The 23,820-nt window shown below is 51.6% G+C and overlaps 2 long non-coding RNA genes across 4 annotated transcripts; both read right to left on the bottom strand.

Annotated features, from left to right (window-relative positions):
• Positions 1–1,100: 1,100 nt before the first annotated feature.
• LOC311510764 lies at positions 1,101–4,945 on the bottom strand. The gene is made up of 5 exons (XR_014709135.1): positions 4,824–4,945; positions 2,853–3,293; positions 2,710–2,745; positions 1,754–1,856; positions 1,101–1,671 (listed from the first exon to the last, which is right to left on the bottom strand). It is a non-coding gene; the product is annotated as an uncharacterized lncRNA (long non-coding RNA).
• Positions 4,946–12,037: 7,092 nt separating this feature from the next.
• On the bottom strand, positions 12,038–22,325 carry LOC311510301. Of its 3 annotated transcripts, none has more exons than XR_014709067.1 (3): positions 17,849–22,325; positions 15,880–15,947; positions 12,038–13,521 (listed from the first exon to the last, which is right to left on the bottom strand). It is a non-coding gene; the product is annotated as an uncharacterized lncRNA (long non-coding RNA). The 3 variants fall into 3 exon arrangements; XR_014709068.1 differs by having other exon boundaries at positions 15,880–15,944; XR_014709069.1 differs by having other exon boundaries at positions 12,038–12,410; positions 17,849–22,323.
• Positions 22,326–23,820: the final 1,495 nt, after the last annotated feature.

Genomic DNA, 23,820 nt, shown 5'->3' with positions numbered 1-23,820 from the left:
GTGTGTCACCACTGCCCTCTGCTGGATGGGATAGGAACTTCTCTGCTGTGTGACATAGGCTCTGTAGTGCTGATCGCCAGTGGAGATTCTGCTTTAGTGCATGTGGTAGGGATAGTGTTATTGGAGCAGAAGTATCTGAGCTCTGGCCCTTCTGTTGCTGTGAAGGTCTGAATAGCCCCTGTATGCAGCAAAGAGCCAAAAGGTGCTCAGTAGGATCCAGGATTGTTACAGAGCCCTCCCTGTGTAACTTATAGAGGAGGAGGTTTTAGGGGCTGGAGCTTTGCCCCGTGTGGGTTAGAAAGAAGGGAGCTGGCAGGCTGCATTAGTCCAGCCCAGTATCCTACCTGATGCTGCAGAGGAAAGCCAAAAAACCATAATGCACCTGGCCAGTTGGGTAATTCCCTCCTGCCCCTGAAGCTGTGATCCCCACCAGTGATTGGCCAGATGCAGATACTCTTGCCATGACGTTGTCCAAAGCGTGTTTACAAATCCAGCCCCACATCCAAACTGCATTCCGCGGAGAAAGGTTTCTCCGGGCTCTCTGTAACCAAATGTGCCCAAGCTCAGCAGCATGGAGCAGGGCAGGCGCTGAGAAGGGCTGAGGTCTGGAATGCAGCTTGTGTTGGCTAATTATAGAAAATTTACTTTAGATTAGCGCTGCTTGGTTGCCGCGCCAGTTCCATAAGTGGCAGAGATCCAGGCCAGGCTTCAGGAGCGATGTTCTTTTCATGACAGAATGAAGCATTGGATTAGAAACTGATATTAAAACCATCGCCTTGCCGTTAAAACACGACATGCTCCTTGCAAGGAGGGTTGTCTTGTGCTTAAGACACCGGCCTAAGAGTCAGGCTTCCTGGGCTCTCTTCCTGGCTCTGCTGCTGACTGGCTCAGACCTTGTGGTGTAATGCCTGGGACTCCCAAGCTTTGGTCTATGCAGGTTACCCAGCAGCAGCCAATTCATAACTGCAGCCAGGCAGAGTACTGTATGAATCCCCTCCCTTCCCACATGCCAGGAGGCAGAGAACGAGACGTGCCTTCTTCATTACAGATAAATAAGTCATAAAGTTTTCCAGCTTCCAGCAGATTTGCCTGGCCAGCTGTTTTTTATTTATTTATCATTTCCAAAGTTCTGACTGTGGTGATGACTCACCTCTCGCTCTGCGTATTATACCTGCCTGTCAGCCCCTGTAAATTGGTAAGAGTGATGGGTGATGTGGAACTCCATCCTCAGAACTCTGGCTGTTTTACCTTTCACTCAGCCAATTAGTGCCTGTTTCTATGGTTTTCCATTGGCCCATTAAACCTGTTGCCTTCAAACAAATAATTCAGAGTCTGTGGCGATGAAAACATACTGGGAAGAATCGTTCCCTTCAAAGTGGATTGCAGCTTCGCTTGCCTGTCAGAGACAGGTGAATCTGTGCTCTCTACCACTGTCGGTGCATCCTCATGGAGAGCTTGCAGAACTCAAGAATGGGAGAAGCACGCTGGGCTGGTATGAGAGGCTTGCCTGCCTTGTAGCTAATGAAGAGCTATGCTGGGTAATGAATGTAAAGGGAGGGAAACACGGGATTTTAGACACGGATCTGTTCTGGCAGTTGTGCATAAACTCCATGCATGGTCATTCTCATCTGAGATCTTTGAATCTGGCACAGGCAGAAAGAGAGCCAATGGCTGGAGACAGAAGGGAGACAAACAGGAAATAAGAGGCAGGTTTTTTTACCCAGTGAGGCTGTTAATCATTGGAACAACTTACCAAGGAATTTGGTGGATTCCAAATCACGTCCTGTCTCTTTCTAAAAGATATGCTCCAGATCAGTGTTTCTCCACCTTTTCGGATCAGGACCCCCTTAGACTGGCTATAAAAGTCAGAGTAAGAAATGTGGTAATGAGAGTAACGATAAGCCAATATAATTTATTTGTGCGTGTGTTGTGAGTGGCTAACAGAGGGTACTTGAAGGGGAAGGTGTGCGGAGGGCAAGGGATCTTTGCTTTAGATTGTAATACATGTTCAATGTCTTGCAACCCCTGTGTTGGGCATTCACCCCACACCGGCCCTGAAGGGGTAAAGGTGGCCAGATGGGCCAATTAGCCCTCGAGACTGCACCTGGAGGAGGAGCAATGAGGACTAATTAAAAGATGACGCTCACCTGGACAGGAACAGGTGGAGCTTGTAGAGAGCCAGGTGGCTGAGGGCGGAAAGGAGCTTCAGGGAGGAGGCTGCAGTCACTCTCCCTGAGGCTAGAGAGAGAAGGTAGCTTGGCCCGGAGGGCAGGGCAGGGCATACCTGGAGGAGGGTGGAGAAGGAGCCTGACAGAGGCAGTTAGGAAGCAGACCAGGGAAACCAGCAGCAAGACGTAGGACCGTGCAGATCTTAGCTGCTAGTTGTAGGATCCCTGGACTGGAACCTGGAGAAGAGGGTGGGCCTGGGTTCCCCTACGAGCACCTGGGGAAGTGGCACCATTGAGGGGCAGTGAATTGGAAGACTGGCTGGTGCAGGGAGACTTTGGTACACAGCCCCTTATCACCGTCCCAGAAGGGGAAAACTTCAGTGACCTGACTGGAGGGCCAAGCCACGAAGAGGGCGCAGTTGAGTCCCAAGAGAGTGATGGAGTAAGTATCTGCAGGAAGGGGCATCAGATCGGCAGAACTAACCCCCAGGGGGGCCCCAAGGAGGCGCTCCAATGCTGCGTACAGCACCCCATGACACACCTGTTCGCCTTTCATGACCCCGTGGGAAGCACTGCTCTGGAAGACAAAGGCAGAACAAGATTCAAGGGCTAGAAGCTGAATCTAGACTGTAAATAAGGGGCAGTTTTGTTACAGGAGGGTCACTACCCAGGGGTGCAACTTACCAAGGGTAGTGGTGGATTCTCCATCACTTGGTGCCTGTTGATGGAGAGCAGTTGTCTCTTTCTGAGAGGTACGCTCTAGCTCAGCCAGAATGTTGGGGCCTGATGCAGGAATCATTGGGTGAAACGCCGTGGCCTGTGTGATGCGGAGGTCAGACTACAATGGTCCCTTCTGGCCTTAAAGTCAGTGGTTCTGCGAGACATCCATGGTTCTGTGCATAGGCAGGCCGTTTGTCTGGTCTGTTTTTTCAAGGTTCATCCCCTGTCCAGTGCAGATATAAAACAGGATGTGGTATGTCCGGTATCACGCCACCTGGGATGGAGGATGCCATTTTGAAGAGCATGCCATTCTGCCCTTGCCAGCGTGACACTGTGAGTGAGCCATGCAGGTGGGGCAGGCCCACGCCGTTCTCGTCCAGGGTTCTGGGGATGTCAGTGGCTACCCTATGTGTGCATGAGACAAAGAGCAGGAAATTTCTGTGAGATGCTTTATAGAAATGAGAGGCCCCAGAAAACAATGTGACGTTGCTTTCTCTCAGGTCAACAATGCCTGAAAGATAAATGAGCCTGCTTCTGTCCAAGGCCCTCTGCTCACTTGCCCTCCTGGTATCTCTGATACATGCCTCTGTCTTGGTCATTTTCTACTTCTTCCCTCAATGGAACTTGTCACTTCCTCAGTCCCCTTTAAAAAAGAAAGCGAGCCTGGAGTCACTGTGGGGAGTTCTCTGAAATCATCCCCTCCATGTGCAGCAGCCGTCAAAAAAGGCAACAGGACATTAGGAACCATCAGCAAAGGGAGAGAGAATAAGACAGAAAATATCATGTTGCCTCTATATAAACCCCTGGGATGCCCTCGGCTTGAATACTGGAGGCAGATCTGGTCGCCCCATCTCAAAAAAGATATATTAGAATTGCAAAAGGTAGAGAGAAGGGCAACAAAAATGATGAGGGTCTGGAACAGCTTCCGTATGAGGAGAGATTAAGAAGACCGGGACTTTTCAGTTTGGAAAAGAGACGACTAAGAGGGGTTATGATAGAGGTCTATAAAAGCTTGACTGGTGTGGAGACAGTGAATCAGGACCTGTTATTTACTCCTTCATATAACACATGAACCAGGAGTCACCCAATGAAGTTAACAGGCAGCAGGTTTAAAACAAACAAAAGGAAGTATTTCTTCACAAAACGCACAGCCAGCCTGTGGAACTTGTTGCCAGAGGATGTTGTGAAGGCCAAGCCTATTACAGGGCTCAAAAAAGAACTAGATAATTTCATGGAGGATAGGTCCATCGATGACTATTAGCCAAGATGGGCAGGGATGCAAACCCATGCTCTGAGTGTCCCCAGCCTCTGTTTGCCAGAAGCGGGGAATGGGCGACAGGGGATGGATCACTCGATAATTGCCCTGTTCTGTTCATTCCCTCTGAAGCCCCTGGCATTGGGCACTGTTGGAAGACAGGATGCGGGGCTAGATGGACCCTCGCTCTGCTCCAGGATGGCCGTTCTTACATTCTTGAAAAAAAGTCAAAGTGAATTTTAGTGCTTGTGAAAGTGTGGAGCTGAGTTAGCAACACCAGCTTGAGCCTGGTCTACAGAAGGCAGGTACTGGATACGCTTTACACATACCCTGTCACTCAGTACATCTTACTGGTCCAGCCTTGGTGTCCCCTCCCTGCTGAGCTCCCTCAGTCTGGACTCCCAGGCCTGGGCTCCCCCCGCCAAGTCTGCCAGTGCCCCTCAATCCCAACCTGCAGCCCGTCTGCTATCCCAATGCTAGAACCTCCCTGCCCGTTCAGCTGGTGCCTCTCAGTACCAGCCTGCAGCAACCTTCTGCCTTAGCCTCTCCTCATAGGTTAATCATCGAAACTCCGCATTCCCTCCTCCGAGTCCTTAAAGGGTTTTATGCCTGTCAGGCCTCTCCATATATTTCCTCTCTTCCCCAGACAGCCCAGGGCAGGTGCCCTGCCCACAGCTGACCTGCTGGGAAGTGAACCTGGTCCGGTAGCATCAGCAGTTTCCTGTGCTGGCATCTCCACACAGGCACCCAGGCTACAGGCAGCTATTAACGCGCTAAATGCAAACCCCGTGGAATCAGGCAATGAGCCTTCCAGCCTAGGAAACAAACGAGAGAAATAAACTCAGCAGGTGGCACGTGCCTTCGAACCATCTGATCAGCAGGAAAGGGGCCCAGCCCTCCCCTCCTGGCAGCTTGCGTGTGGGTCAGAGCAGCAGAGAGCTGGGGGCTAGCACTGGGGCTGGCCTACGCATGTGCGAAACTGAACTGACTGGGTTACACGTCAGTGCAAACTCCCATGGAGAGCCAGGTAAGCCAGTTCCAACCACGCTCTGACTGTGCCCACACAGCTGCTGGGAGCGGCTTCCCCCGCGGGGTGGGTAGATGGACACGCCCTAGCTCTGCTTGAGTTAGCGTGTGAGAAAAAGCCTTGTGGCCCCCAGCAGCATAGGCAGCCGCTCGGGCTGGCCATGCAGGGATGCACCCAGGAGGCCGGGCAGGTTAGCGCTTGGATAGCGACCTCAAGCTGCTGGCCATGCTGCTCTGGTCACACTGCTGTTTTTAACATGCTAGCTGGAGCAGAGCTAGGGCATGTCTGTCTGCCTGTGCCGGGAGACACCCCCCCAGCTGCTGCACAGACACATCCTCAGACTGATTTAACTCAGCCCGGCCCAAGGCGCCGTTCTTCCCCAAAATCCTGACAGGCCCAGTGGTTTCCATAGCAACTTCCTTGGTGTCAATGGCCCTGACTCCTTCCCACTGTATTCCCATTAGGATGCACGGGCCCTCTCTGGTTCACACTGGCTGTTCCAGCCTAATTGAAGACGATAGATGATCTGGAACGACCAGCCAGAGGAAATAGCAGGCAATTAGCTCAGAGAGAGAGTCTGCAACAAGGAGGCTGTGTCCTTTGTCACAAAGCTGTGAGGGAATGAGGACTTGGCAGCAAAAACTTTGAAGCAGCCACCTGGCTTCCGGTGCAGAGTCTGAGCCTCCTTCCTGCTGAGCGGCACTCAAAGGCAAATGACGACCATTATCCCAATCCAAGCTGCAAATGATATGATGCATTTCCAGCCCACCAAGTGCAGCCATAATTAATCAGAGTCTATTTATGGCAGGCTATTCATCAAAAGGGAAGAAATCATCCACATTGTAATGGGAGCCTTTAATGTCCACACATTCAGAGGCAAATCTCAGCAAGCTGCTTCCCATCTGCACGAGCATCTCGCTGCCATGGAACAGGAATACATTTCCATAGTGATGACTAGCAGGGCTATCATCATTGCCAGGGAGTGCGCTGCCCATGCAGAATGAGAGTTCTAGATAAAGGCAGGAGGTGGGCTCTGGATTCCAGGCTCTGCAGGCCAAAGCAGCATCCCTGTGAACTCGGGATTGTGTTTTCTTTTGTTACTCCGCTTGGCCCCTCTCATGGCTCAAAGGGAAAGGCTGCAATTTTGTGCCTTTTACGCAAAGTCGCAGGGGCAAATTTTCAGCCTTAGGAATGGGATTATTGAACAATCCAATTGTATCAGCAAACACAGAGGCACAGACACTTTGCATTTGCAAAAAGTCATAACTATCTCGTCACAGCTTCAGAGTAAATGCACCTGTATCCACCACCCCTCCGTGGTCCCCTCCAGAGATCCCAATCAGGCCTCCAGCTGTCACCTGTCTTTGGGCAGGGACCCTTGTCCCATTCTCTTCTACTGGGGCGGGGGGTGTGTGTGTGTGAAAATCTGCACAGCTCCCTGCCTTACACTGTGATATCCCCAGCAAGCCAGTCTGCCTGATGGCCAGTGCTTTGCAGTCTCTCTGAGGTCTATGAACAGAGCATTGTCAGCAGTTACCAGTAACCACCCTGCTCCTTCTAAACAAGCACCTTTATTCTTAAGGCAAAAGCATCACCGAGGAAACATAAAACCAATAAACAGATTCAAACACACCAGCAGTCACCCATCCGTCTTATGGGGCCTTGGAGACCAAAGCCTTTTCAACCCTTCTGCAAGTATTCTGCCTCTTGGACAGAAGGGCCTGTCTGTTTGCTGGATCAGAAAGAAGGCCCTGTATCAATTCCAGCTCATCCTTTTACACCAAACGCCCTTCCTTTGTCCCTGGAAAACCCACTTAAACCAGTTTATGCAAACCACTCCAGGCGCTGGTATGTCTCCAGAGCTGTGCAGTCTCAGTGATCCACCTTAATTGCCCCTTAAGTTTTTAGGTCTTATATGGGCTGCAATAACCTCCCTCCAAGGAGTAGAACATAATCATACATAAACCATTGTAAATTGACTACAATGGCCCCCAAAGGTACTGCATGGGGTGGTAATATTTGTCACACATCTATCTACAGAATCCAGCTTCTACAGTACTGTCACTGTCTATCTACTGACTCCATACGCATTCATCATCTAATTAATCAATTTATCTACCTGCTGAATTGAGCCTGCCTGGTGCTATTCTATTGTGTATAGATTCTTACATTATCCTAATCACTGTAATGAATCCGAGTGCCTTCCAGTCATGCATTAAGCATCATAACATCTGTCACATTAAGTTTGTTTGGTCTCTCATCCTCCCCCCAAGATGTTCAGTGGAGCCTTTGTTTTGGAAGGGTTTTGTATTGGGGGATTTTTTTTGTTTAAATAAGTCCACACTGTTCTGTGTTTATGTTGGAGAAGGCAAGTGTGAAGAAGTGTGCCTGGCACTTGGAGCAGGACGTGGGGTGGTTTGTGACTGTCTAGCTACCATTTATATTGCGTGTAAGTATCACCCCAGTAGTTCAGCACCATATACGTGGTAAGACAAACTCACTGACACGCTCTGTTTTACCCTCCACTTGCCATAGTCCAGGTGGGTTTTTCTTACCTATATAGTTGAATGGCAGGAAGCCTGGCTCACGAAAAGGGGTTTCACATTTTGATGTGAAAAGTCTCTGAACTTCGTGACCAGTCTTGTTTCTCCTGGGAGTGAGTTCCAACTGGTCACAGCGCAAGTGCTGAGCAAAGGAGTCTCGCTCTGGTGGCTGATGGTTCCGTTGCCCTGGTGGGACATAGCTGCTGGTCGTGGCGGGTAAGCCAGTTCCTCTGGCTGCTGGGGAGAAGTGCATGGGAAGCTGTGAGGGTGAGGAGCTAGACTGTGCATTCAGAGAGCCAAGCGCTGGGGCAGTGTGCTCTTGGCTGCTTGTGTGTTTGGCTGCTTGTGTGTCTACCGCACAGCACTGAGTGCTCAGACACGTGACAGCCTTTCGGATGTACAGTGTAGCAGGTGTGCAAATATGAGTGTGACACCTGCTGAATATCTCGCCTTCAGAGGCCATCATGCCATTAGCAGAGGAAATATGGCCCAGTGAATAGACCCACGCTCTAGCCCAACCTCCAGCCCTGCAGGCGGCCTTGGGCAATTCCCCTCCCTAAGTGTGAGCTCTTTGGGGCAGGGGCTGTTGTTTTGTTCTGTGTTTGTACAGCACCTAGCCCAGCGAGTTCCTGGTCCATGAGCGTGGCTCCCAGTTGCTACCATAACACACCTCATTAAAGAATAGAGCTCCCTTTCTCCCACCCTGTGTCTCTCTAGATTTGAACTCTTTGAGCAGGGACAGGTCTGAGCAGAGCTCAGTGCAGCGGGAGCCCCTCTCTCTCGGTTTGGTGCCACTGTAACAATGAGAACAATGGGACACCGTCTGTTGTTTTTGCACCATTCCAGTGCATTGCGAGCATCCATCCAGAGTGAAGGGGTAAAATACGTCAGTCAATAAATAAGCAAGCTCCCAGCCAAAAGAAAGAGCCATCAGCAAAAGGGCCCTCAGTGCATGGAGAACAAAATTAGCCAAACAACAACAATTCCTAGCGGGAGAACTTGGCATAAAAGAAGCATTTTTATCCAGCAGCAGCAGCTGTAAATCAGCAAAGCTAGAGCCACATTGTGCTCCTTACGGGAAACCTTAATTTGAAGAAAACAGCAGTGGTATTTGGTGGGGGGGCGGAGGGGAATTTATGAATTACCTGAACTCTAGGGCCAGGCAATGATCACCTCCTCCATGGAACACATGGTTAAAAATTAAACAGGGGGTAATGACAATGTAGCTGAGCAGGAGATCAGGTTTGCTCTAATTTAGCTCCGTAGAATGAATGAGTTTCCTTTTATTCCTCCCCTCCCCAGCTCTTGAGCATCTTCCTGGCACTGAAAGGTGTTTTCTGGGACTCCTGCTGCCTGCTCTCATTCCCTTTCATGCTTACAACACCATCTGGCCTCATTTTCAAGCCCTCTTGCAAACCTTGCAAGAGACCAGGCATCTCTTTCAGCAAAATACGGCAGATACGTGTTTCTCCCTTTCTCCCCCCCCCCACCCCCCCGTGTGGACATCAGGGCCTGACTGAGGAAAAGGCTATTGAAGCGGGAGGAGAGGCTCCCAGTAATTCAGGATGGGTTTTAATACTGGTGAAAGGTCCCATGCTGGCAGCACTGGAAAACACGGGTCTGGAGTTAGTCTCAGCATAGAGAGCGGCAGACACGCACAGCATCTCCACCGCACTGGGATCCCGTCTTGGAGTGACAGGGGAGTCAGTCTGGACTGGCCAGGCAGCCCTGGGCCTCTCTGCTGGGGCTGCCTAGCAGGGGCTGGTTAGTGCTGGGATGCCCATTTCCTGGAAATGGAACTGGGACCAATTAACTCTTTAACAGGCATCACTGAACAGATGTGCCAGCCTGCACTAGCTATGTAGTGGAACTGAGAGGAAGGGTGGCCTTGTGGCTAAAGCAGGGGGATAGGACTGTGCATTCAGTTCCTGACTCCAATTTCCTGTGTAGCCTTGGGGGAGTCACTTCCTCTCAAAGGCCTTCATTTCCCCATCTGTAAAACAGGGGTAAGGATCCTTCCATTGGCTATTTTAACTCTCAGCTCTTTGGGACAGGGACGCTCTCCCTGTCTGTGCAGCACCGAGAGGCCTTTCTCTCAGCTGGGGGCTGGATGTGCTACTGTAATATCAGCAAAGACTCCTGTGGCACCTTATAGACTAACAGACGTATTGGAGTGTAAGCTTTCGTGGGTGACTACCCACCTCGTTGGGGGGATTCACCCGCAAAAGCTCATGCTCCAATACATCTGTTAGTCTATAAGGTGCCACAGGACTCTGCCGCTGTTACAGATCCAGACTAACACGGCGACCCCTCTGATACTACTGTAATATATTATTCCCGAGGACACTATTGCACCATCGGCCATCCTTAGAGAGCCATGCGCACAATACGTTTAGCTCAACCTGTGTCTAACACTAGTCATGGCATTGCTGAGTTTAAAGAAAGACGAGAGTTTGTTCCAAAGTCACTCAGTGTTGGCAGAGCCCGAACATGATGTGTTTTCACTGAATGCTGAAATTCAAAGGTGATTGAAATGCAAGGGGGGCCGTCTGTAGAGACATCGCAGTGCACAGGCAAACAGCAGATTTAGAGACAGAAGCAAATCCAGCTGTGAGCAAGACCCACAGGGATTCTCACAAGCTTTGGCTAGTTATCACTCTGTTTTACAGTTTTCTGAACAGATCTGAAAGGAGAGTCCTGGTCTATATTACTCCAGACCCCCGCATCTCTGCTGGCAGGGTTTGATCAGCCAGCATGTGAAATCTCACTCTCTGGCACCACATCCTCACTATCACACGCTCCTGCCCTCCCACGCATTTATTCTTTACCCAAACAACTCTGCAATCTCATCTCTCATGCAGTATACATGGCGCCGTCTGTGTCTTTCATTCTTTGTACAGCTCTGTCTCAAGGAGTCTGTACAACACTTTCCCCCCCAAATTATTTTCCAGCATCTGGAGGCTGCAAGGTCTCTTTTGGATGTTTTCCCTTTGGAATACAGCAAGTGGTTTACTTTGCCAGGCACGGAGGGAGTTGTGGGGGATTGATAAGGTCTCTACTTGCTTTGCTCTCTGTACGGATGTGTCTATGCTAATGTCATATAACAGAGTCATCTGATCTAGAAACTAACAGCGTATTTCCAGTTTCTCACTTCTTCAAATGATCCCATTTGGCCTCTGCAAAGATCCTTGTCAGCTCCAGAGCCTGCTTCAAAATCTTAATCGAGGTGTGGGGGTCACTTCAATGCAGTCTCCTTCCTTTTGTGTCCTTTTCAGAATATTCTTTTCCCCTTAGTTGTGGCTGGAAGGAGCACAATGGCCTCCAATTTACATCCTTTTAGGGAACTGAGAGATAAGAGCTGCACTTGCTCTCTCTCTCCTAGCAGGCTGAAGTGCTGAAACCAGCCCCATTACATTGGCCTCTGTCTGATTTTTCTTCCCTGCTGCATCCGGGCCTGGCTGGACGCTAGTCTCCATTCCTAGCATTATCATCTGCGTCACAGTAGCCCCCAGAGGCACCAAGCCCGGCCCTGCCTTGGCCCAGGCGCTGCACAGATCCTGACTGAGATCAGGACCCAACTGGGCTGGGCACTGCAGGGACAGAGAGTAGGAGAGTCCCTGCTTACAGTATAAACCAACAAGACAGACACCGGAAGGATTGTGATCCCCAATTCGCCAATGGAGACCTGAGTGGCAGAGAGCAGAAGGGAGGCTATGGCGGAGCAGGGAACTGTGCCCTCTCCCAGCGGGGGAAACTCGCCTGTGCGGTGAGGCAGCCACCGAAGTCCCTGAGAAATGTCCGGGGCTGGGAGGAGTGAAGGGCACAGTCTGGAAGGGATATCACCATAGATATCTCAGCTACCGTGGCACAGATGGACAGGCAGACTTGTGTCTCACAGTGCCTCTTTCTCTGGGCTCTAGCTCAGCTTCTTCCTTCCAAGTTTCATAGGTTTTGCAGAGTTTAAGGCCATGATATCATCTTGCCTGACCTCCTGCATATCACAGGCCTTTATACAGGCCCTAGATTGAGCCCACTGACTGGAGTTAAACCAAAATATTTCAGTCCTCAGGAGACTAAACTCTTGTGAGCCACAAGCAGAGAACAGGAGGGACCAAGGTGAGCCCAGTGTCTGAGCCCCGTCCACCGGCAGGGAATTGATTAGAACAGGTAAGAAACGCCAAGACGATATCAGTAGTTCACCCAAACACCATGCTGCAGAGGAAGGCACCCCCCCCCCATAAAGTCTCCTGCCAGTCTGACTGGGGGCAGAATTCCTTACAGACCCCAAATCTGGAGACCCCAAGCAAGACTCACCAGCCAGACATATTTCCAATTCCTCCTCCTACCTTTAATACATTTTCTTTCTTCCTTCCCTCTCTAGGTTTTATTACCATCTTTTGTCTGCTAATCCCTAGTGACCCACTGTAGTCCCTAGTCATTCATATCTAGCTCTTACTGATCTGCGCAGTCCCATCTGCCCTTCTCCAAGGTAATTGTTCTTGACAATTGTTGATTCCAGTCCATTTTCTGCGGCTTGCTTCTTATCCCTTCTGAGCTGGCCTGCGTCACGTTTGCTCTGCGCCTCTGTCTTTGGATGTGGATCCCTCTGGAGTATCCCAGATTTGATGATATTATGATGACTTGATCTTTGGCACTCTCTGACTCCTCATTCATCCTCCCTGGTTCATTGCCTAGGACTCAGGATTGAAATAGCGTATTATTTTTTACTGTTGTTGCTTGTAAACAAGTCGTAACAGAAATTGTAAGTTCTGCTCTGATTCCAGCAGCCAATTTGGAGAAGCAAAAGCCCCCCCTGCGCCCACCCCAACAAACAAAAAAACAACCCAAAACCACCTCCACTGTGAATGTTCAAGCAACCCTCCCCAACATAAATATTTTGGGTCAGATTTCCATGGGCCCCAGAGTGACCCCAGGCCGTGGAATAAACCAAGCAATGGGCGAGCCCTGCAAACTGCAACGCCCAGCATTGGTGCATGAACATTAGCATTAAATGTATTTTTAGCATTTCACTACTGTGAACGAGGCCAGCGTTGCCTCCATTTTACAGACAGGAAAACTAGAGCACAGAAATTCACCAAAGGTCACACAATGAATCACTAGCAGAGCTGGAAACAGAATCCAGGCATCCTGACTCTTAGCCCCCGCCTGCTCTAACCACTAGACTCCACTCTCCTTCCAGAGCTGGGAATAAAAACTAGAAGTGCTGCTTCCCATTAACCTCTCCCCCTTCGCAGAGCTAGGAAGCCTGACTCCCAGCCCTCCCTGCTGTACCCCACCAGACCCCAGTACCCTCCCCTAGTCATCTGTACATGTGGTGGTAAAAGAAAACTTCTGTGCCCCAAGTATCCTGGCCACAGTTCAGGGTGTAAGGTGAGGCTGTACATGTGTGTAGATTGCAGTCCCTGTTTCAATCAATCATCCCTCATCTGGGATTTCTTTCAGCGGCACATTAACGAGCTGGCACACACATCCCTGAGCTCTAATACTTGCCTCCCATCTGATGTGAAGGGTGGGCATGGGATCCATCTCTCCCAAGCTGAAGGCAATAATGTGGAGATAATTGGTTCTGAGATGAGTCCCTCCCATGAGGCGCCGGCCCTGCCAGGGCCAGTGCTAATCATTTAATCTTAAATATTTAAGGCTGTTATGTCTGTGGTGAGCAAGTCACCTATTTGGTGAGTGCAGGTGTGTTGGACAGTGGGTTTCTCGCATGTGGGAATTGCATCTCAGCTCCCAGGGTCTCCTGGAGACATAAGCTGCAAAAGCCGGCTGCTAACACCGGAAAACCTGCAAAAATAGAATTAGCAGCATCATTAGCAGAGGGGCTGGGAAAGCTCCTCTTAAGCTGGAGTGTGGGAGAGAGAGAGAACTCTTCTGATGTACAGGTCTTGTCTGCTTTGAGCCTTCCAGCCCTGTCTGTCTTTCTTTCTTTTCTTTCCCTGGTGACTTTTCCCCATGCCTATCATCTTATTTCTCCGTCAATACTAACAGTAGCAGCAAAATACAATGAATAAAATACCTTTCTCTAGTGTCCAAAGCCTTTGTTTTGAAAGGCAGCATGTCATTAATCATTAATAAAGCATTCAGAGATGATCTCGCATTCCTAGAAGGCTTCTGTTAATAATGAGCATCTATTAGAATAGTTCACCATGTTATCTTTGATGAAAGAATAACACATTGCACAGACAGTTCTTGGACCCCCTTCAGACAAGGGGCTCAGGTATGGCTGGAAAGGCAGGTCTAGGCCTGCTGTAGTCACTGTCATTTGGACATCAGCAGAGCCTCCTAGGCTGGGCAGGAGGGACACAGAAGCGAAGCGAAGTGACTCGCACAAGAGGATTGTGGACTATTGCTCAGGGCCATCTCCACTGGACTGGACCCTGCCGCCTCCAATGAAACAGAGGCCTCCAGTGGGACTTCAATGTTGCCTCAATCTTGTGCGGGCCCCTTCCCAGGAGTGGAGGAGGGTTGCTAGGTGGCCGATTTTCGACCAGAACACCCGCTCGAAAAGGGACCCTGGCGGCTCCGGTCGGCACTGCCAACTAGGCCGTTAACAGTCCGGTCAGCGGCTCCCTGCCTGCCCTAGCTCCGTGTGGCTTCTGGAAACACCTGCCGGGTCCCTGCGGCTCCTGGGCACATGTGCGGCCAGGAAGGCTCCCTGAGCTGCCCATGCCCCAAGTGCGGCTTCACAGCGCCCATTGGCCGGGAACCGCAACCAATGGGAGCTGCAGGAGGGTGGGGAGGGTGCCTGCACCCTGCACCCCCTCCTGCACCCCTCCCGCACCACCTCCTGCACCCCAACTCCCTGCCCCAGCCCAGAGTCCCCTCCCACACCCAAACTCCCTCCCAGAGCCTTCACCCTGCAAGCCCCCACCCCACCCCCCTGCCCCAGCCCTCAGCCCCTCCTGCACCCCAAGCCCCTCATCCCCAGCCCCAACCCAGAGCCCACACCCTCAGCCTGAGCCAACACTCTGAACCCCTCAGCCTCGGCCCCACCCCAGAGCCTGTACCCCCAGCTGGAACCCTCACCCCCCTCCTGCACCCCAACCCCCTGCCCCAGCTGGGCGAAAGTGAGTGAGGGTGGGGGAGAGCGAGTAATGGAGGAAGGGGGGGATGGAGCGAGTGAGGGGCGTGGCCTCTGAGAAGGGGTGGGGTGGGGCGGGGCCTTGGGGAAGGGAAGGGGCGGGGCCTCAGGACAAGGGTGGGGCAGGGGTGTTCGGTTTTGTGCGATTAGAAAGTTGGCCACCCTAGGTGAGGGTAGGAGGTCCCCTAGGTTTCATGCAGGGCCCTGCCTAGGAGTGAGGGGTCAGGGTGAGGGCAGCTAGGCCTTGTGCTGGACCCTGCCCAGGGTGAGAAACCCTCTTCCTATTTGCTCCTTGCACTGGACATGCCATGTGCAAGCCCTTTGGGGACAGGGCCTTGTCTTTCTCTTTATTCCACCCGGGGGCGCGCCATACACGCGCCCTGGGGTGCTGTTAGATAAATGAATAAAACAATGAAAGACACAGGCCCACCTGTCCTCTCCATTTCTGGCTGTCAGCCTCCTGGTGCTTTCTTGCCTGCTGGTGTAAGGAAGGCTGGGAGTGTAGCTAAGGCCCTTCGGGCGCCTGGTGTCCCTTTCTGGCTCGGCGGCAGGCTCCCTTTTTGAAGGTTCTGGTCTCTGTGCCGTTAGATGAAGCCTTCCCTACCTGGCAGTAGAACCCAGGAGCCCGCCCCTACTAAACCCCACTCCACTCCCAGAGCCGGGGATAGAACCCAGGAGTCCTGACGCCCAGCCCCCCTGCTCTCACCACTCGACCCCACTCCCCCAGAATTCCTCCAATCATCCTCCCATATGACTTTTAAGAAAACTTCTGTGCTGTGGGTCTGCTGACCAGGGTGTTGCCAGGATAAAGCTGTGACTGGTTCCCAGGTGCTCAGACAGGAGTGCATGGGGAGCAGTGAAGTCGCAGTCGCAGAGGGAAGGGAAGCTCCCTGCTGACAGGCAGTGTGCACCTCTCCAGTCTCGCTGCCTGCATCTGTCCATTGGCTCCTCCTGTTCCCCCCTCCATCATTTAATTAAACCCCATTTTAATCAATCCTCTGGGACTTGGGGGTTTAGGAGTTTAAGGTGAAGGTATGGAGCATTCTTCATTTGCATCTTACCTCCGCTGCTCCTGAGAGAGTGACAACCCCAGTAGCTCATTATCTGCAGATCCAGCATTAATTGCCTGCTGGGAAGAAAGATGAGTCATTCCAGGCTGTTTATTACTCATTCGACCAGGGAGACGGGTTCGAGCAAGGATAAGATGTCTGTGCTTTCAGGGATCAGGATGGATTTGGGGGGGACAGGCCCAGGAGATAAGGAGGAATTAGTGTATTGGCTGTCAAGGAGGTAAATGACTGCATGGGGGGTGTGCGTGCATGTGCGAGTGCACACTCGTGTTCCCACACCGAATTCTCTCTGCTCTGGGGGAGCCAGGCAGCAGCCTCCTCTCTCTCTCTCTCACACACACACTAGGAGACTAAGGGAGTGAGGCACTCAACACCCGCTGGATTTTAATGGGATTTCAGAAGCCCAGCTGGAATGTCTTTCTTCCCTGATGCTCTCTCCAGGGGCTGAGCAAGAGCCATCCTCCGCTCCAGCCAGGACACTTGCCCCTGGCGTTCTGGTCTGAACTGTGTGTGTTGTTATGTTGGAGATGTGTGGCAGCCCAGGGAGTCAGGGTGGGGGTGCGGACTTTGTGGCTGTTTCAGACACCTCTGCCACAGGCTTCATGGCCACTCATGGCAAAGGTGAGGACACAGCTCAGACCAACCTGCTCCAAAAGTTCAGGCCCTGACCCCCTGAGCCAGGGGAGAATTTCCATTAGCCGTCAGAAGTGCAGGGCATATGACACACAGCTGAGCAAGTCTGATTCCACCCAGTAGAGGGCATTGGTGTGTACATTTACACACACATGGACACGCACTAGTGGAGAAGTTGGCTCACCGGTCTGGATCTGGTCTGGCAATTCTTATGTTCTCATTAATTATGGTAATTAATTGGACCTCGCAGAGTTTGGTTAGTTAATAAAACTGTCTCTTAGGTGAGGAACACAAGGATTGCTAGACTGGGTCAGACCCAAGATCTATTTTAGCCCTGTCTCCAGAGGTGGCTGGCACCTGGTTTTTCAGAGGAAGGTGTAATCTGCTCCCCACATAGGTTGCATCCTGGTCTCTAATAGCTAGAGATTGGTTTGAGCTCTGAAATATGAGTGCTAATATTCCTTTCAATCCTGTTTGTTGTCATTGACTATTCTAGCTCTGGCTATTCTGGATAGCCTGCAAATGCCCAGTCCTTTTAGAATAGGGGCGGGCAAACTTTTTGGACTGAGCACCATATCGGGTTTCGGAAATTGTATGGAGGGCTGGTTAGAGGAGGCTGTGCCTCCCCGAACAGCCAGGTGTGGCCCGGCCCCTGCCCCCACCCTGCTTCTCGCCCCCTGATGGCCCCCCCAGGACTCCTGCTCCATCCAAACCCCCTACCCCCCCTGTTCCCTGACAGCCCGCCCGGGACCCCTGCTCCATCCACCCCTCCCCCCACTCCCTGACCGCCCCCAGAACTCCCATCCCTGACTTCCCCCTGCCACCCCATCCAATCCCTCCTCTCATTCCTGCCTGCCCCCTGGGACCCCTGACCGATCCAATCACCCCTTCTCCCTGCCCCCTGATTGCCCCCAGAACCCCTGCCCCTGACTGCCCCCAGCCGCCTCATCCAACCCCCCTGTGACGGTGTCCTCCATAAGGCTTTATGGAAATATGCTTATGAATGTATATATGACATAACTAGAATATGTTTTATGCTACATATGCCATGTAACAGCTCTCTGTAAAGGTGATGATCTACTGAATCTATTAATCCTATTTGTATGCATGTGTCATTTTTGTATTTGAAGTTATGATATTGGGTGTGTTCTTGCCTGACTTTTAAGTAGCATTTGTAAAGCATTTGGGCAGCTTCTTGAGACAGGAATGTGCAAATTAAGTGCCCAGTCAAGAAACACTTAAGGGACAATGGATCTTGGAATGCTCCAATCCACATAAGAAGTCTACTTGAGGACGTTCAAGGTAGCATGTGACCCATGACTGCTACCTGTAAGTTCTGAGTCGTGCCTGGACATGTGACTGGCCCATGTGACTCCAAAACTCCATTTTGTAGCTGGATTCTACGCGGGGTGTCCACCCACAAGAGAAAGTCTATTTAAACCCCTGGGAGACCTCTTCATTTTGTCTTCAGCTTGCTCAAGAGAGAGCCTCTCCACCCCCAAGGATACCTGAAAGAAACTGGAACAAAGGATAGTAACTACAGGGGGTGTGAGTGATTGCTGGACCCAGACTAGAAGGAGACTAGTCTGTAAAAGGAAGCTGACTGGGTGAGGTTTTTAATCTATATTCAGTTTTCTTAGACATAGACTTGCGTGTTCTATTTTATTTTGCTTGGTAATTCACTTTGTTCTATCTGTTACTACTTGGAACCACTTAAATCGTACTTTCTGTATTTAATAAAATCATTTTTTACGTATTAATTAAGCCAGAGTATGTATTAATACCTGAGGGGGGGCAAACAGCTGTGCATATCTCTCTATCAGTGTTATAGAGGGTGAACAATTTATGAGTTTACCCTGTATAAGCTTTATACAGAGTAAAATGGATTTATTTGGGGTTTGGACCCCATTGGGAGTTGGGCATCTGAGTGTTAAAGGCAGGAACACTTCTTAAGTTGCTTTTTGGTTAAGTCTACAGCTTTGGGGCATGTGGTTCAGACCCTGGGTCTGTGCTGGAGCAGACTGGTGTGTCTGGCTCGTCTGGCTCAGCAAGACAGGGTGCTGGAGTCCCAAGCTGGCAGGGAAAGCAGGGGCAGACGTAGTCTGGCACATCAGTTGGCAGCTCCAAGGGGGTTTCTGTGATCCACATCATGCCCCCCTCCTTCCTGACTGCCCTCCCAGGACCCCTGGCCCCATTCAACCCCTCTGTTGCCTACCCTCTGACCGCCCCAACCCCTATCCACACCCGCGCCCCCTGACCAGCGGGGGAGGGGCCGGGGTCGAGCCTCCTGGGTCAGGGGCTCAGGGGCCGGGCAGGAGGGTCCCACGGGCTGGACGTGGTCCGCAGGCCGTAGTTTGCCCACCCCCCGATTTAGAACCTTGTTACGTTCTTGGCGTCAGTCACTTGCTGTGGCTGTGAGTTCCATAGTCCAATCATGGGTTGTAGGAAGCGTTTCCTTTTATCAGTTTTGAATTTCTCAACCTTTCACTGAATGAACTTCTGCCGTATTAACTAAACTCAGCCGTCCGGGTCCTGGGTGCCCCGGGAGGCCCCCCGCCACGCCAGTTTCGCATGGTGCTCACCTCAGATTGGAGTCCATCCCTGCTGTGGCAGGTGGGACACTCCCTGTTGACACCGGCCAGCGAGTCTCTTCAGATCTGCTCTGTAATGGCTCCAGCACACGCTCCGGATCTGTCAGCCAGAGCCAGCCACTCTGCTAATTACTGTCACTTCGGGGGACAGGGAGGCATGGCCAGATGCAGTATAACAGGCTCCGAGCCCTGCCAAGGCATCTGCTGTTCCATAAAATGGTCATTTTGTGGGTTATAAATAGTGCGAGAAGTGAGCATAGAGCAGCGAGAAGAGGAGAAATGGAAACCAGGAGCTAGTGCTGCTGGATCCACTGGGTTTCAGCTCTGAAATGAAATAGCCTTGGGGAATTCCAGTCTGAAAAGAAGGGAACAGGGGCCCCGCAGACCAAGGTACGGGTCAGCTGTGAGCTCAGCACCATAACGCCAGTCCAGGTCGGTCTGTCTGTCTATCAGTAAGACCAAGGCCCTTGAGCAGGTCGCAGCTGAGAGCCCTGCCTCTGAACCCACCTTGAAAACGAGGTGGTCATTGACCTAAGAGGCAGGTAACGGGAGCGCCGAGCACGCTGGCATGATGGAAACGAGGGGGCCCCAAAGGGCGGGCAAAGGGCTTGCAGCAAGTTACGTGCACATGCCTCCTGCGGGGTGAGAGACGGGCAGATGGGGGAGGAGAGACACAAGCCAAGGTGTGGGGATAAGGAGCATGTTCATTGATCACGAAAACCTCGTTAGAGGGGGTGAAGGGTTTGATAACGAATAGAAGGAGCAGACGTGTAGGTGAAGTAGAGAACTGGGCAAGACTGTTCTGTTTCTAGCTGCTGGGGTATCGTTCTGACGTGTCTGCTCGACTGGGGTTGCCCTGCTGCACCGAGATCAGGGCAGCAGCTCCTGTGGGTGTTACGTGCAGTGGAGAGGGATCAAAGTTACGGAGGGATAAACAGAGAGGTGAAACTGCAGGTGGGCCTGAACTCCCGACACCAGTGTACGCGAAAGCTGGGTGAGTTTGGAGCCAGGCCTCAGACTCGTCACAGGGCAGTGGTCGAAACCTCCCCAGCTTTACAAAGGGAGCATTGGCCTGGCCTCAGGGGGCCGGAGTTCTGAGCCCACTGAGCAGCCGCGTGGCCTCAGGCAAGTCACTTCCTCACTCTGTGCCCTTGTCTCTTTGGGGTGGAAGCTCTGCATGTAACACCCGGTGCAATGGGGTGCCACTGAACGATAGCAACAGCAAAGGACGCATCCGACGCAGTGAGCCGTAGCTCAGGAAAGCTCATGCTCAAATAAATTGGTTCGTCTCTAAGGTGCCACGAGTCCTCCTGTTCTTTTTGCAGATACAGACTAACACGGCTGCTGCTCTGAAGGAAGCTCTGTCGTCTGGCCATCACCTTTCCAGAAGGGTGGTAAATAGCTGCCTTGAATTGCCCCCTTGGGAGCCCTTGGGTACCTCAGAGGGAACCATCCTAGCTCCATGATAAGAACAAGGTGCAGAAATATAGACAACTTTGCAGAAGAAGGTTTAACGGGAAACTGTCAGTTTAAGAGCCTTTCATGCAGGACCTGATGCAGTGGAACAGACAGTGGAAACCGTTTAGCTACCTGCTTAATCACATAAGATTCAAGTGATAATTACGAAGTCTCCAGGTGCAGCATTCTTGTGGCAGGAGCAAAAGGAAATGAAATGAAAGATGGACATTTCCCATGACAAGCCCCAGGCTATTCAATGAGGGGAAATGGGGGGGGATTAAGTGGAGGGTTTAATCACCTCAATCTGGAGAAGGATTCATTATTGTGGTTCTCATGGAAAACAGCTATTCAAGAGCTAGACAAAAGGAACTGAATAGAATCAGGAGCCAATGTGTTGAGCAGCGTTCAGACACAAACAGCCTCTTCCAAGATGAAAGAACAATTTACAAAACACAGATACGTCCATTCTTCCATCTGATAAGAGCCCAAACAATAGCTATTTACCCTCTAATGAAGACACAAACCAGCTGCGAAGTGCATCAGAATGAGGAGCAAAAGGTAAAATCCAGGCCGCCAGCTCTTGCCTGCTAAACGCAGCCGGCAATGCCCACTGAAGGGAGCTGACACCTCTGTGCCTCTGTTCACAGTCCAGGATGGACCCATTTGTGCTTTTCCATAGGCTGAAAAATATCTAGCGTAGCGTTCACAGCTGGAGCGGGAAGCAACACAAATGCCAGGGCCGGGGAGTATGGCAGAGCTGTGGGGTCAAAACCACCTTGCTCAATAACTGTGGGAAAGGGTCACACGCACACACTGGGTGCGGGCTGCTGGCAGCAGGATGTCAGAAACCGAAAGCTAGACCAAAACAACTCAGGGTTATACAGTTCTTAAAAAACTCATGATTTTTGGGAGGTCTGAGTCAGGAGTTTTGAACGTTGGGGGTTGGCAGTTCTGAGACACGTACCCTTTCTGGCTTAACCATAGCCGACACCGAACCCCCATGCAGTGGCTGAAACAGTGCGGATGTTTGCTCAATTCTGGGGCCCTACCTGGGACTGGGAGGAAGACAGGGGCAATGGGGAAGCAGGGACAGGCCCAGGGAAGCAGGGTGTGACTTTCCCCAGAGCCTATGTCCCAGCCCTGCTTCCCTCTGCCCATACCTGGTTCCTGCTCCCAGCTAGGGGCTCTGCTGTCTGGGGGGCCTTGCTACCTAGCTCTGGGTCTGCCCGAGGCTCCTGCACTCCCCTGCCCTGTCCCAGGCTGCAGTGTCCCCTGCCCAGGCCCAGCACCGACACCTGCCACGTCGGAGGATGCTCTGCAGAAGAGGGAAAAGGGCCCCTTGACAAGGGAACACAGGAGCTGAAGTTGCCAGCAAGGGCCTTCCACTTGCCAAGTGGCATCAGCTGTTCCTTCCTGCTCCATGCTGGGGGCACTGCTCTACAGGAGCCTCGCTACCTGCGTCCAGCTGGCCTCAGGCTCCCGGCAGCTCCAGCTGGCGGGGGCACTCAGAGGCGGGTCAGTGTAGGAAAGCGGCAGTGGGGAGCGAGCAGGGGAGGGGGGTGCCAGAGCTGGAGCAGGGTAACGGGGCGCTCACACCCTATGCGCTGGGGGCTACAGAAGTGAGGCGGCCGACCAGGATCTGTGGGGGGAGCAGGGAGAGCTCTGTAATCATAGAATCATAGAATCATAGAATATCAGGGTTGGAAGGGACCCCAGAAGGTCATCTAGTCCAACCCCCTGCTCAAAGCAGGACCAATTCCCAGTTAAATCATCCCAGCCAGGGCTTTGTCAAGCCTGACCTTAAAAACCTCTAAGGAAGGAGATTCTACCACCTCCCTAGGTAACTCATTCCAGTGTTTCACCACCCTCTTAGTGAAAAAGTTTTTCCTAATATCCAATCTAAACCTCCCCCACTGCAACTTGAGACCATTACTCCTCGTTCTGTCATCTGCTACCATTGAGAACAGTCTAGAGCCATCCTCTTTGGAACCCCCTTTCAGGTAGTTGAAAGCAGCTATCAAATCCCCCCTCATTCTTCTCTTCTGCAGGCTAAACAATCCCAGCTCCCTCAGCCTCTCCTCATAACTCATGTGTTCCAGTCCCCTAATCATTTTTGTTGCCCTTCGCTGGACTCTCTCCAATTTCTCCACATCCTTCTTGAAGTGTGGGGCCCAAAACTGGACACAGTACTCCAGATGAGGCCTCACCAATGTCGAATAGAGGGGAACGATCACGTCCCTTGATCTGCTCGCTATGCCCCTACTTATACATCCCAAAATGCCATTGGCCTTCTTGGCAACAAGGGCACACTGCTGACTCATATCCAGCTTCTCGTCCACTGTCACCCCTAGGTCCTTTTCCGCAGAACTGCTGCCTAGCCATTCGGTCCCTAGTCTGTAGCTGTGCATTGGGTTCTTCCGTCCTAAGTGCAGGACCCTGCACTTATCCTTATTGAACCTCATCAGATTCCTTTTGGCCCAATCTTCCAATTGGTCTAGGTCCTTCTGTATCCTATCCCTCCCCTCCAGCGTATCTACCACTCCTCCCAGTTTAGTATCATCCGCAAATTTGCTGAGAGTGCAATCCACACCATCCTCCAGATCATTTATGAAGATATTGAATAAAACCGGCCCCAGGACCGACCCTTGGGGCACTCCACTTGATACCGGCTGCCAACTAGACATGGAGCCATTGATCACTACCCGTTGAGCCCGACAATCTAACCAGCTTTCTACCCACCTTATAGTGCATTCATCCAGCCCATACTTCCTTAACTTGCTGACAAGAATACTATGGGAGACCGTGTCAAAAGCTTTGCTAAAGTCAAGAAACAATACATCCACTGCTTTCCCTTCATCCACAGAACCAGTAATCTCATCATAAAAGGCGATTAGATTAGTCAGGCATGACCTTCCCTTGGTGAATCCATGCTGGCTGTTCCTGATCACTTTCCTCTCATGCAAGTGCTTCAGGATTGATTCTTTGAGAACCTGCTCCATGATTTTTCCAGGGACTGAGGTGAGGCTGACTGGCCTGTAGTTCCCAGCTGGCAAGGGCAGCCTGAGATCCAGGGGCCGGCAGCTGGTGTGAGACAAGTTCAGGCTGGAAATAAGGCGCAGGAAGAGTCATTAACTGGAGGGTCAGATCAGGGCCCGGGCCTCCCTTGTGAGCAGGGCACTTACACAGACACAGACCCGACTCCAGCCTCAGCAGTTTCCAGTCCAAGCAGAGAAGCACAGAATTTAGCCTC

Source organism: Lepidochelys olivacea (genome assembly GCF_965140295.1).
Source record: "Lepidochelys olivacea isolate rLepOli2 genome assembly, chromosome: 20".
Lineage (NCBI taxonomy): Eukaryota > Metazoa > Chordata > Testudines > Cheloniidae > Lepidochelys > Lepidochelys olivacea.
The sequence above is the reverse complement of the archived record's forward strand: the minus strand, read 5'-3'. Positions and strand labels throughout refer to the sequence as shown.